The sequence below is a fragment of the Sminthopsis crassicaudata genome, chromosome 6 (genome assembly GCF_048593235.1).
Source record: "Sminthopsis crassicaudata isolate SCR6 chromosome 6, ASM4859323v1, whole genome shotgun sequence".
Lineage (NCBI taxonomy): Eukaryota > Metazoa > Chordata > Mammalia > Dasyuromorphia > Dasyuridae > Sminthopsis > Sminthopsis crassicaudata.
In genome coordinates this window covers 144760402-144773580 of record NC_133622.1, presented here as the reverse complement: position 1 = coordinate 144773580, position 13179 = coordinate 144760402, and positions in this window count along the sequence as shown.

Genomic DNA, 13179 nt, shown 5'->3' with positions numbered 1-13179 from the left:
CAAGGTCAACTCTAACTCAGTGACCTTTCAATCAGAAGAAATAAGAAAGTGAATTGAACCAAGTTAACCACACAAGGGTCATAAAAAAGGAAAAAGGGACAAAGAGAATTCTCCATTTGCTGTCTCAAAAAGTAGCAGATGCATCAGCATTTTATATAAATGGAGTGTCAATCAGCCAGGGCAAAATTCCAGTTATTCAAAATGCTGATGCATCTGCTCCTTTTTCAGACTTGACAACCCTTGTATGGTATTCCCAGATAATGACACAACTCAGTTTGAATTCACCTTGAAAAGATACCTACTAGCAGCCCACTCATGAACCCCTCTGTTCTTTTTACAGAAACAAGGCAATTTGGAAAACAGCTTACAGCTTGTTGCCTTTGACCTTGCAGGGGTTCAATTAGAGGGATGGGCCAAACAAGTACAAGACAACTTCTTAAATCACACTTATGCTTAAATAAGTGAAACTTATGATCTTCCTAGTTTTCCAGTTTAAGCATGAAGTTGAGAGATAACAATCTAGAAATCAAAAAATTAATAAAAAGAAAAACAAATTAATATTTCAATTCAATAACTCCATTTTATTTATCCAACATAGATTATATGTAAGAGACTAAGCAGGTCATTGGAAAAAGAAAAAGATGAAAAAAGATACAAAAAATGTTCCTGCCCTCAAGAAACTTACATTCAACCAAAATATACAAATATATCAAGTGAATATATAATATTTTGAGGTGGGATAGAATAAAAAGTAGGTAATAAGAAAAGACTTTCTAAATTTTAGATGACACCTGAGTGAAGTCCCAAAGGAATGTAAAAAATTAAAAAGCTAGAAGTTCATCAGATACATAGACAGCAGATACCCTGTATAAGCAAAGATGAGCAATGGATTTCAGAGCCTGAGGCACAGTGATGAAATAAGTTTGGATTGTAGAATGTGTAATATAGAATAATGTGAAATAAGTATATAAGTCTGGAAGCAGATTGGGAAAGGGTTTTAAATACCAAAATCCAGCATTTTGTGTTTTATCTTTGAGGCAATGTAATGGTTCTTGAACAGAAGAGTTACATGGTTAGATTTATACTTCAGGGAAATGATTTGAGCAGCTCTAAGAAGAATAGATGAGAGATGAGAAAAATTGGAAGAAGAGATACCAATTAGGATATAGCTATAATAGCTCAGGTGAAAGTTCATGATTTCTTAACTGAGAGTATTATTTGTGTTTATTATTTGGTTTGGAATATTTATTTTAATTTATTATTATAATTTAATTTAATATTATTATTATATTTATTATTTGGTTTGGAACAGGAAAGGTAAGCCATATTTAATAGAAAATGCATCAATTTGACTTGTCACAAAATTAAATGGGGCAAGGCAAGAGTGAGGATAAATAACAGGTAAATCAAGAATATAAAGATGAAGGTAAAATTTAGGGGGGAAAAGTAATGTTATGCTTTAGATATGTCCATCAGAAAGCTGTTGTTTGGGATATAGTTGAAGACTGAAATTTAGATATGGGGGTCATCTGCTAAGAATGAAAAATGGAATCCTTAGGAGCTGAAGAGATAGCCAAAGAACAGAGAAGATCTGGGAAGACCTAGGGCACAGTCTTCAAGAACAACTATAATTAGGGAGCAGAGAATTCGGAGACATCAGTGTCATGAAATCCAGAGGACAAAAGGGGAAGGTCTTCAGTGTTGAAAGCAGCAAATAGGGAAAAATTGGTCCTCAAACAAGAATCTCAGAAGGATTTGTTAATCCTTGAGAAAATTCAGAAAAGTAATGGAATCAGATTATAAAGATGAATAAGGTGTGATTTCATTAAGTAAATCTGTGTTGTCCATTCCCCTCCCCCATACCCCAAGACATTAGTGGTGAAAGGATGGAAAGATATAGAATAATAGTTTTAGGAGATGGGAGGGTCAACTGAAAGATTTTAAGGGTGGAGATCCAAGAACATTTAGAATAAAACACGGATAGGAAATTAGGAAGAGTGGGAGATTAATGGAAATAAGAGTGGGAGAAGAGGAGAGAGAATTTTCACTTTGAAAATGCAGCTGCTATGGGAATTTCATCCTCCAGGGATGCTGGCAAACCATAACAATTTGTTGTCTATTAAGTGGTAGGAAAGACAAGAAATGAATTTTGTGTTTTGTCAATAAATATAGATTGGTGGCAGAGGTTCCCAATACCTGAACTGGAGATATATGCCACATGGAGCAGCTCCTTTTTTGGGCAACTGTTATAAAATGCAAAGAAAATACTGATACATATTGGTAGGGTGCATTTCCTCATCCTAGTCTGTTTTATATTAATAAAATTACAGGTTTGCTCCCCAAAGCTATGTGTTCTTTTATTACATATTTTATAAGTGTAGAAGTTTATATAAACCCAAGGATTTTGCACAGTTAGAGTGCTTGTGATTAGCAATTTATCTGGAGCACACTATGAATACATCATATTTTTCTTTTGAAAAAAAAAAAGACTGCTTGTCTTATTGTTTAGGAAAAACTGCTTGTCATGTTTATCATGAGTCTAGACAATGTTATTAAGAGTTTTATTGATTTGAGGCAGATAGGTAAAAAGTTGACCAGATAGCCTAGAAACCCTGAATAATCAACACTAAATTCTAAATTTATTTTAACAGTCCCATCTAATTGTTGAGGTGTGGGAAGTGTTCTGAGTTCCGTTTTCCTTTGTAAAATAAACAGCTTATCCTGGTAAGAAGTGAGTGTAAATTTCTTTTTTTAGATTACCAATATGTTATAGGGATGCCTGGAGTAACTTGGGAGGCACAGAGCAATCCCAAATCCCATTATTCCATGTTTAAACACATTTTGTGCATATAAATTCACAGTAATAGAGAGAGGAACTAAAAAGGGTCAAACTACCTGGATTTTTCATGTGAAGATGAAAGATGATGGGAAAAGTAATTATGGTCAATTTCTAATCCCTGTGTAGGAAACCTTGAGTGTTTCAGAACTCTTTTCAAGGTCAGATATTCCCTTTGAATGAGGACACTTGATAAGCTTTTCCCTTTTCTTTATTGTTTTTGGCTAAGAAAAGTTACAAGCTTCAACATAAGAAGCAACCTATAAGAATTTTGTAAAATTATAACTGTTTATTCAAATCATATAACCAAGAAATTTGAAGTGAATATAATTTCTAATTTACCAGCTATTATAGTTGACCTGTGGTCATGTAGGGAAATGTTAATTTCCAGATTAGGAACTCTATTATCTAGGCTTTGCATACATTTAACAGAAAAGATAACATAGGGAGTTGAGGATTTTATTCCCACCTTTCTCCAACTTGGTTAATTAGATGCAGGATTTAAACACAAATACAAATATCATAATTGTGTTAACACTCAGTGAACCTCTTGTGAAGTTCCTCTTTCTGACTGAATCTGAAGGGGAAATAGATTGGTTGAATAGAATTTAGACACAATTCTGAGGTATCCTAAAAAGCTGAGTTACTAGTTTTGCAAGCTATTCACACTTGGAGCCAGTAGAAATCTTCCATAGGGCAATGCTTTTGAGAGAAAGAGCCAATTTCTTCCTTCCCTTTTTTTAAAAATAGCATTTAATTTGCCAAATACATGCAAAGATAATTTTTAATACTCTTTTGCAAAATCTTATGTTCTAAATTTTTCTCCTCCACCATTTGCTCCCTCTCCTAGACAACAAGCAATATATGTTAAACATGTTCAATTCTTCTAAACATTTTTCTATATTCATCATGCTGCACAAGAAAAATCTAATTAAAAGAGAAAAAATACCTACAAAAATTTAACAAGCAAACAAACAATCATAACAACAGGTGAAAATATTATTCTTTGATCCACATTTAGTAAGTTACAAAATAGTTTTTTTTTTTTAATTTATTTTTTTTTTTTTACTATTTTTTTTCCTTTTAAAGAACTAAATGTGTCTGCAGAGGGGAATTAGGTAGTTCACTGGATAGATTGCTTGGCCAAAGTCAGAAAGAACCTAGTTCAAATTTGGCTTCAGATACTTACTGCTGTATGATCCTGGGCAAGTCTGTTAACTCTGTTTGTCTTAGTTCCTCATCTATAAAATTACAAGGAAATGCCAAATCAATCCAGTTTCTTTGTCAAGAAAACTCCAAATGAGGTTATGAAAAGTCAAAAACTGAACAACAATAACAAATGGCTGTTGACTGTTATGACATGTCAGTAGTGCTTAAAGGAATAAAGGAAGGGATCTGAAATCATAGAATACTCTTTAAACCCAATGTAGCGGAGGCATTGTAGATCTAACAAGCATGAATGAGAGTTAGAATATCTTAGAGTATAGAATCTCCACACACAAATTACAGATAGTCTATTTTTTTAAGGCTGCTATTTTATTTAGAGGAGTGAATGAGTACCAAGAACATGAAAATAAGAAGTATAGATGACATTATGAATTCCTGAGGGGAATGAGTGATAAAAAGTTTAGATGAAAAATTGAAACAGCACAACAAATAACTGTCTGCCCAATTAGAAAGATTTTTGAGAGGATAGAATCTTTTTGTTGGACTGAAGTGATAGTCTTCATGAAGAGGCTGCTTGCCAATTAAAAGGGCTTTTTGGCATTCTAAAGGGTAGATAAGAAATGTCAGCTCTCTAGTTTGTATGTTAAAAATTATGACATCCCCAATTAATAAATGGCCAAATGATATGAACAGGCAATTTTTTAAAAAATATATATAACTTTTTATTTTTCCAAATACATCTTTGCAAAACCTTGTTTTCCAAATTTTTGTCCCTCCCCTCTCTTCTTTCCCCTCTCATAGACAGTGAGAAATCTAATATAGGATAAACATATTTCCATATTCATCATGCTGCATAAGAAAAATATCAAAAGGGGAAAAACACAAGAAAGAAAAAATTAACCAACTGATCAAACAACAGCAAAAAGTAAAAATAATATCTACATTCAATCTCCATATCATTGAAAATCTTGGGATACAAATGGCTCTTTCCATCACAAGTCTATTGGAATTGCCTTGAATCACCTTATTGTTGAAAAGAGAACAGGCAGGTTTTTTTTGATGAAGAAATCAAATAGTTTATAATCATATGAAAAAATGCTCTAAATTATTATTGATTAGAGAAATGCAAATTAAAACAACCTTGATATATATATATATATATATATATATATTATATATATATATATATATATATATATAAAATGTATCTGTATATATACATTATGTATGTATATATATCAAATTGGCCAAAATGATTGAAGGTGGAAGGAATAAAAGTTGTAAGGGATATGTCCAGTCTGTGCTTGAGAACCTCCAAGAAAAAAAAAAAAGTCATTTCTCTCTCTAGGCAGTTCATTCAATTTTTTGACAGTTCTAATTTCTAAAGTTTCCTTTAAAAAAATTTCTCTCCATTGCTCCTGGCTCTTCCTTCTGGAACAAAACAAAGCAAGTAAATCTTTTCTTCTAAATGACAGCTCCTCAAACTTAAAAACAGAGATCATGTTGCTTCTGAGAATTATTTTCTCAAAATTAAACATACCTAATTCCTTCAGCTAATCTTTATGAAGCATGGATTGTTCATCATCCCATTTAATCATCTTTGAATGTTTTTGATGTTATCAATGTTCCTCTTAGACTATAGTGCCCAGAAATAAAGCCAATTCTCCAGAAGAAGATTGCCAAGGACAAAGTATAATGGGATTATTGCATACTTATTCCTGGAAACTAGGTTTCACTTAAGACAGCTCAAAACTATATAGCTTTTTTGGAATATCTCATAATACTGACTCATTTTGAGTTTGTAACCTACTAAAATCTCCAGATTCTTTTCTGGAAATCGAGGTCTATTCATCTCTCCCATCTTATATTTGTTCATCTTATTTTTTTCACTCAAATACAAGAATCTCCATTTGTTTCTTAAATTTTAGTCCCTGCTCTAGCTTGCAAAATCATTTTGCATACTGATTTTTTTCAAGCACTGTGTAAGCTTTCCTTTTAAGCTTTCCATCAACTAAAATTTGATGAACATGTCATGTGAACCTTTACTCAGATCACTGATAAAAATGTTGAACAGAACAGAATCAAGATAGATTTTTTTTTTTTGCCTTTGATTAGGAACAAAATAACTTTACCAAGATATAGCATGTCTATGACTTGATAAGACCAATAAAAATTCATAAGGCTCTACTACAGGTTAGTCATAAATAGTTCATATAAACATTTAGGAGGTACTATCTCCACATTTTCACATCTCACATTTCTTTTGAGCTACTGCCGTTCTGCTTTGTTCATAGAGCATAGGAAATTCTTAAGATTCAGGCACACCACACTGGATAGTCCTGTGTCGGTGTCTCTTATGTCTTAAAATAGATTCCAAAGATCTTCAGAGAGACCATGAGAATACTATATTACTTCTGATCTTCCTGTGTATACTTACTCTGTATGAATTCAAACAATGTGACCCACCCATTCCAGTTGCAGTCTCTGCACATAGAATCTGAATACTTGACAATTGAGCTCCAAAAGGACTTCAAAATCTGGTACCTTATCTTGCCAGGTGATCTTCAGAAGCTTCCTAAAACAATCCAAATGAAAGTGATTTTGTTTCCTGGCATGGTACTGATACTTTGTCCAGATTTCACAACTGTACAAGAATGAGGTCAGCACAACTCTCTCTCCACTTTAATCTTGAATTGGAGCCTTTTTAATTTAAATAATTTACAGTCAGTGTGGTAGCTGACCCTGAAGTCATTTTTGTCCTTGATGAAGGTGGCTGACAACATCACTTAAAACATCATACTAAAAAGCATGGGAGCAAAGTGCAAGAACATCATCCATTATCCAGAACCCCTGCAAATATGCTGTCATGTAACAGGCTTTCCCCAACAGAATGGTTGGTTGGGAACAATTAATTTCAGTGGCTATGAAGATGGCTGAAGCAGGAAATGTGGAGTGCTAAGAGCTTGGTCAGATATCAAGATACTTACATTGAAGATGAAGGTCTCCAGGTCTTCATAAAATTTTCTTTGACCTAATCAAGTTTTGTCATTGATGAAGCATACTTATCAATTATGGTGGCATGGAACTTTCCTACAAATCACAATCACATTATCATGAGCCTCTCACTTTTTGGGAAGCATATAATTTTGTTAACTAAATTAGTTTTGGCTGCAAAAGCTATGCTACTTTCAAGGTTCTCCATATTATTACACCACACTAGAAAACAGGTATTTAGCTACAACTTTGATAAGCTAGCCTTCATTTGCCAGCCTTGTTTTTTTAGGGCTGGATGTGATTTCTATTGTTTGTTTTTAAGTTCCACTGGATTTTGTGCTGTTCTTAAGTGTGTGCACATTTCATGTACCAATAGTGAATGGAATCATCTTTGCAAAAATTTGTATTCATTTTTTTTGTTTGTTTCAACTGCAGAAAACTATTCCTAGAGAAGAGGGAGACTAATCAGGAGTACCTTAGAAGTCAATAAGGCAAGTGCAACAAAATTCTTGAGAATTTTACTTTTCTACATTTAATAAATATAGCCATGATAGCAATAGAAATGTGTGCCTGTGAATTATGAATATAGAGCAGAAAATGTTCCCGACATGGAATGTGTTTGTCTATGTGTTTCTCCCTGCATTGACTTTGTATTTGTGAGAGAGAAAAACAGTGCTATGTTTCATATTATCCCTAAAACAATATTGGATCATGTGGGAGGGGTACCTAACTTCTATGTTTTACCCAACCTACTTCACTTTTGGACATCTAAATTTATTTCATTTGGACAATATTTCAGTTCACTTAGCCTCTAAATTTTGTGAGAGTAGGGACCATATTGTCACTAAACAGTATTTCTCACAATTCCTAACAGTGCTCTATAGATGCTTATATATGTTTGTTGAATTGAATTGAAATTGAATTTTTAAATGTATACTCCTATTTTTTAAGGCACGGGGCCTCCAACATAGTGTGATGGAAATAATGTTAAATCCCTTGATTTGTGTAGGAGAGTTATGTGCTAAAAATATTACTAGAAAAATGAAAAAAAAAAGCCTTGTTGTAGTCTTTTTTTATTTTTATGAAGTAAGGAAATTTAGTAACATTCCATAAGATTTTCCCTAAAGCAAAATCATGTCCCAGAATTTACATATTTATCCAGGCTTTACTTTTATGAAGCCATAAAACTATATACACATAGTTGTACAAACACATATAAGATATATGTATGCATATTCATACATGCATTATATATAGACATATAAAATAATGAAATAATTGATATTAAAACATCAAATTTGTGTTTGATATCTCAAAATAATAGGAAGTAATCTTCCCTATTCTCATCCTGTGATTTGTCTCTGAATGAATAGAATTTGAATGCTTGGCAATTCAACTTAAGAAATGACCTCATTGTCTTGTACCTTATCCTATTAGGTGATCTTCAGAATTTTCCTAAGACAGTTCAAATGGAAATGATTCAGTTTCCTGGCATGGCACTGGTATACTGTCCAGATTTCCTAGGCATACAATAATGAGGTCAGCATAATGGCTCTGTAAACCTTCAGTTTGGTAGTCTAATCCCTCTCCTCTTCCACACTTTTCTTTGGAACCTCCTAAATACTGAGCTAGTTCTGACAATGCATGTATCCACTTCATCATCCTTGGAAAGTAAACTTCCAAGGTAAATGAACTTATCTTCAGTACTAAATGGCTATTGCTCTTGATATTTCTGACTCCATTCTTCCATGTTTGGCAGTTTGTGCCTACTCTTGCATTAAAATTACCCAGAATTATAAGCTTGTCTTCTTTAGGCACATTGATAATGAGGATCTCCAGGACTTCATAAAGTTTTTTCTTTAATCTCAGAAGGATTCATCCTGGAGGGAGCATGTGCACTGATGGTGGTAGAATGTTATTTTCCCCAAGTGGCAAACTGCATTGTCAAGAACTTGTTGGTCACTCCTTTTGGGAAGCAAATGAATTGTTGACTTGCTTGGTTTTGATTATAAAACCTACCAGCTTCAGAGTATTCCTCTTTATTGTGACCACTCCAGAAAAAAATATATTTCCCTGATTCCGTAAGCTGGCCTTCATTTGTCTGCCTTCTTTCATTCAAAGCTGCTATTTGATAGGGGCACTTGCTGAGCTTTCTCCCAATAAGAATAGTTCATCTTTCAGGTCTACTGAATTTTGTGTTGTCCACAAGCATACATAATTATTTCATGGTGAGTACAGTTATTTTTGCAATATTTTGTCCTCTTTTTTATGTTTTGACCACAGAGTAGGAACCCTAGCTACATAAGTAAGCAGATCAAGGTTGGGTGAAGCAGATGATTTTAGGGTGCTTTTTCCAATGATTTCCTCATGCTGGGAGGTTAACAGTGTGGTCCTTTCACAAAGGATTGTTCAGATATCCATGGGACTGTCGAATCTCACTGCTGCAGTGAGAAGACCTTATGGCTTAAGTCATCCCTGTTTAGGGTTGTGACTACAGCTCCTAGAATATCCACTAGAATATATTACTGTTTTGACATTTGTCTATCACCACAGCACTTTGAGATAGATAAAAATGGTAAAATGGTATGGGTTATGTCTTTTTGCTTCACACCTAAATTGGATTTAAGTGAGGCAGTTATACAAAGTCATAGACTTCATTGTGTCTTCCAGAGTGATTGATTCCCACTGGCAAGACAAAGTCAAGATGACTTGTTCTGGATGTACTGCATGACTTTGACATCTCTAATGTCTAAACAAGCCTTAAGTACACTTCATAGCCTCTGCTTTAATTGCCTTCATAGCATCTGTAACAAACTGTTCTCATCTGACCATTTCACTGGGAGAAGTCTTCACATGCTTTAGATAGACATGCTCCTTAAACAACCTAAGGATTTATCCCCAAATTATTGTAGCCCATCTGTCAAAAGGGTTTTCCTGGGTTATGGCCACTGTGCATGTTGTAGCTTCTTGGAGCCACAGATGAAAGTTAGATTAATCAAGTGAACACCAAAGATGGAAAACAACCCTGAAAATGGCTCAGCAGCTCTCATACCAAAGGTACCAGTTTTCCATGAACATACTCTGTACCCCATAAAAACAAATATACACATATACATTATAATAGTGTACATATATATGCATATACATATGCATATAGAATCACATATGCATGTATATGATTATGCATGTATATATATGTAAATATATAATCAAATAAACAAATATATTATAAAAACAAATACAAAAACTCCCAAATATATATATATATATATATATATATATATATATATATATATATATATATATATATATATATATATATATATATATATATATATATATAAACATATGTACCAAATAGACACACACACATACACACACACACACACACATATATAATTTGTCTTGGAAGAAGGCTCTGATAATTAAGGAGATCTAGAAAAGGCTTCTAGAAAAAAAGTGGGACTTCATATGAAACTTCAAGGAAAGCAAGGATTTTAAGAGGTGAAAATGAGAAGGTAGAACATCTTAAGAATGAAGAACAATCAGTTTGAAGACATGAAGAAAAGGAAAGTTACATATGAGAAAGTACAAGTGTAACTTGGGATGTAGGGTGTTCAGTTAGAAACAAAGTATAAAAAGATTAGAATAACAGGGTCTTCTTTCTGTGTCATTTATCTTTCACTGTTAGTATCAGGACTTTTCTGTGTGTAGGTACCTCCCCTCTTTTCTTTCCAAAGTCTTCCAGTTTAATAGACCGTGATTTTTAGTCTACTATCTGGATATCTATGTAATTTTTGGAGCATGATTTCCATTATCTAAATGTTATTATGTCTCCTATTTTTTTTCCTATGAAATGCATAATTTGTTAACAGAGAATCACTATATTTGAGAATGGAATGACATTTATTTAAGTGGGAAAAATACCTTTAAAAAGCTTATCTGTGCTTATTCTCAGCCATCACTGATGGGTTTCCCATATGGTTAAGTGTAGGAGATTCTAAGGATTTCACTAGAATTTGGCTAGATACCCTTCAAAAATATCATAAAGTCAATGAGATACAAAAACTAAAATAAATATGGATAAAATTAAAAAATAGTCTGGATTGAAAGTAGTATAAAATTATATAGAAAGTTATGTGTGTGTATGTGTATGTGTGTATATATATATACACACATACATATACACACACACACTCTATGGTATATTTCAACATTTTCTATACCTCTTTGGATTTCAAAAAAAATCAAAGAAGCTTAAAAATTTTAAATGTACAATTGAATAAATAATAAGATAGAATTAATAAGGACTGTAGGGTAAATAAAAGTAATGGTCTCTAACCTAAAGTACTAAGTAGAAAAGAAAGAAATCAAGTGAAGAATAAAGAGAAGTTAGGACATTAAAAATCAGCCATGTAATAGCCACTGGCTAAGTTAAAATTTGATTTATCAAGATAACCTGGCAAGCACTCTTCCATGGTAATGATTTTAATTCCTGATAAAATAATAAATCAGTGGAAGGTGACCTGCCATGTTTGTCTGGAATGCCATGAAAAAGCTCTCTAACAGATCCTGGACCATTCTAGTAAAAGCATAATTGAAAGGAGTTGGTAGTTGATTAGATATATATTAGGTAAGGAATTTGTAATGCAAAAACAAACCAGTCCTCTATATCTGAGAAATTTCAGTTTTATGAATTAAGTTGTTCTCTTTACAGAATAGTAAATAGACATCTTAGAAAAAAGAAAAGCTCTTATTCTAGTATGAAAGAAACAAAACAGCTCTTTGCACACATTAATATTTTAAAATGATAATTTTATGACTTTGTTACAGGTGTATAATTATCTGTGGAAGTTTGAAATATAAAGTTTGAGGAAGAAATATGCAATTCCAGGCTTTCTATCCTGACTTACTCTGACAGCGCAGATGGCAATAGTGTGTAAATCGTCCTGAATAAGTATGTAGATCATATGCTTTCGGATACACAAGACCCAACAGATGCTATGTGAAAGACAAATTATACTCAAATCATATATTTTATGCTACTACTATGTATTGCTTGTGGCGGACTCTTTACTCACATTATTTAGCCTTAAATTATTTTGCTTAAGCAAATTTTCATTGAAACATTCTCAGATAAATTAAGAAGTCTGTTTCTTTATGACAAGTGAACATAGTTAATGGCTTGGTCATTTTGACTTGATAAAGAAAGGATTTTTATAGATGGTAGATGGAAAAGAAAGTGTTATACCAATCAAGATAAGAAGATTTGAGTTTGAACTGTGCCTCAAATACTTACCAGAGCATAACTTTGGTCATGTCACTTGACCTCTTTTATTCTTAGTTTCTAATTTACAAAATAGTGAGTTTGGATTTAGTGATGTCTAAGATCCTTTTTAGCTTTGAATATGTAATCCTATAATCCAAACTGTTTTACAGATAGTTTTTTTTTCTTTTGAATTATAAAGCATATAGTAATATTGGTTAGTCTTGATAAAACCCAAAAGATATAAGGGAACAGCGAACATGATGGAGTGAGATATTGTAAGGGTTCCAGAATCCCTACATTCTCATTTCAAAAATATTAGAAAAATAAAAGCTTTTAAAAAAGTGCTAAAACACTTAATCAGATACATTATATTAGGACTAATTATGTAAAAAGAAATAGAATTGAACACTACATCCATTTCTGTTTTGATAATTTGAATTAAATATGATTTTCCTACCAGAAAAGGAAGCAATACATTTAATTATAAAAAGCAGAGTAATAAGTTGAATTGACCTTGCACACTTGACTTCTTGTGGTCTTGAGTATATCAATTTTTTCTAAGCATTCTTAGATCACTTTTTGAGAACATAGGCTCTATAACAAATACCAATCTTCAATGATAAGAAATAGTTATCTCAATAATATTACCTATACAAATGTAATTTCATCTGCTCCAAAAGAAAATCACAATGAATAAATCTCACAAAGTCTCAAGAGTTAGACGTTGTTTTGGAGGTCACCTATTCCACCTTGGAGCTGAGCAAGCATTCTATTTACATCAAACATAATGGGAATCCATATAATTTTTACACAAAGACCTCTGATGCCAGGGAGTCCCCTGACTTCCTTGGCTGTCCATTCTACTTTTCAATAGCTCCAAATCCTATAAGTTTGACTTTTTTTTTTCCTGATA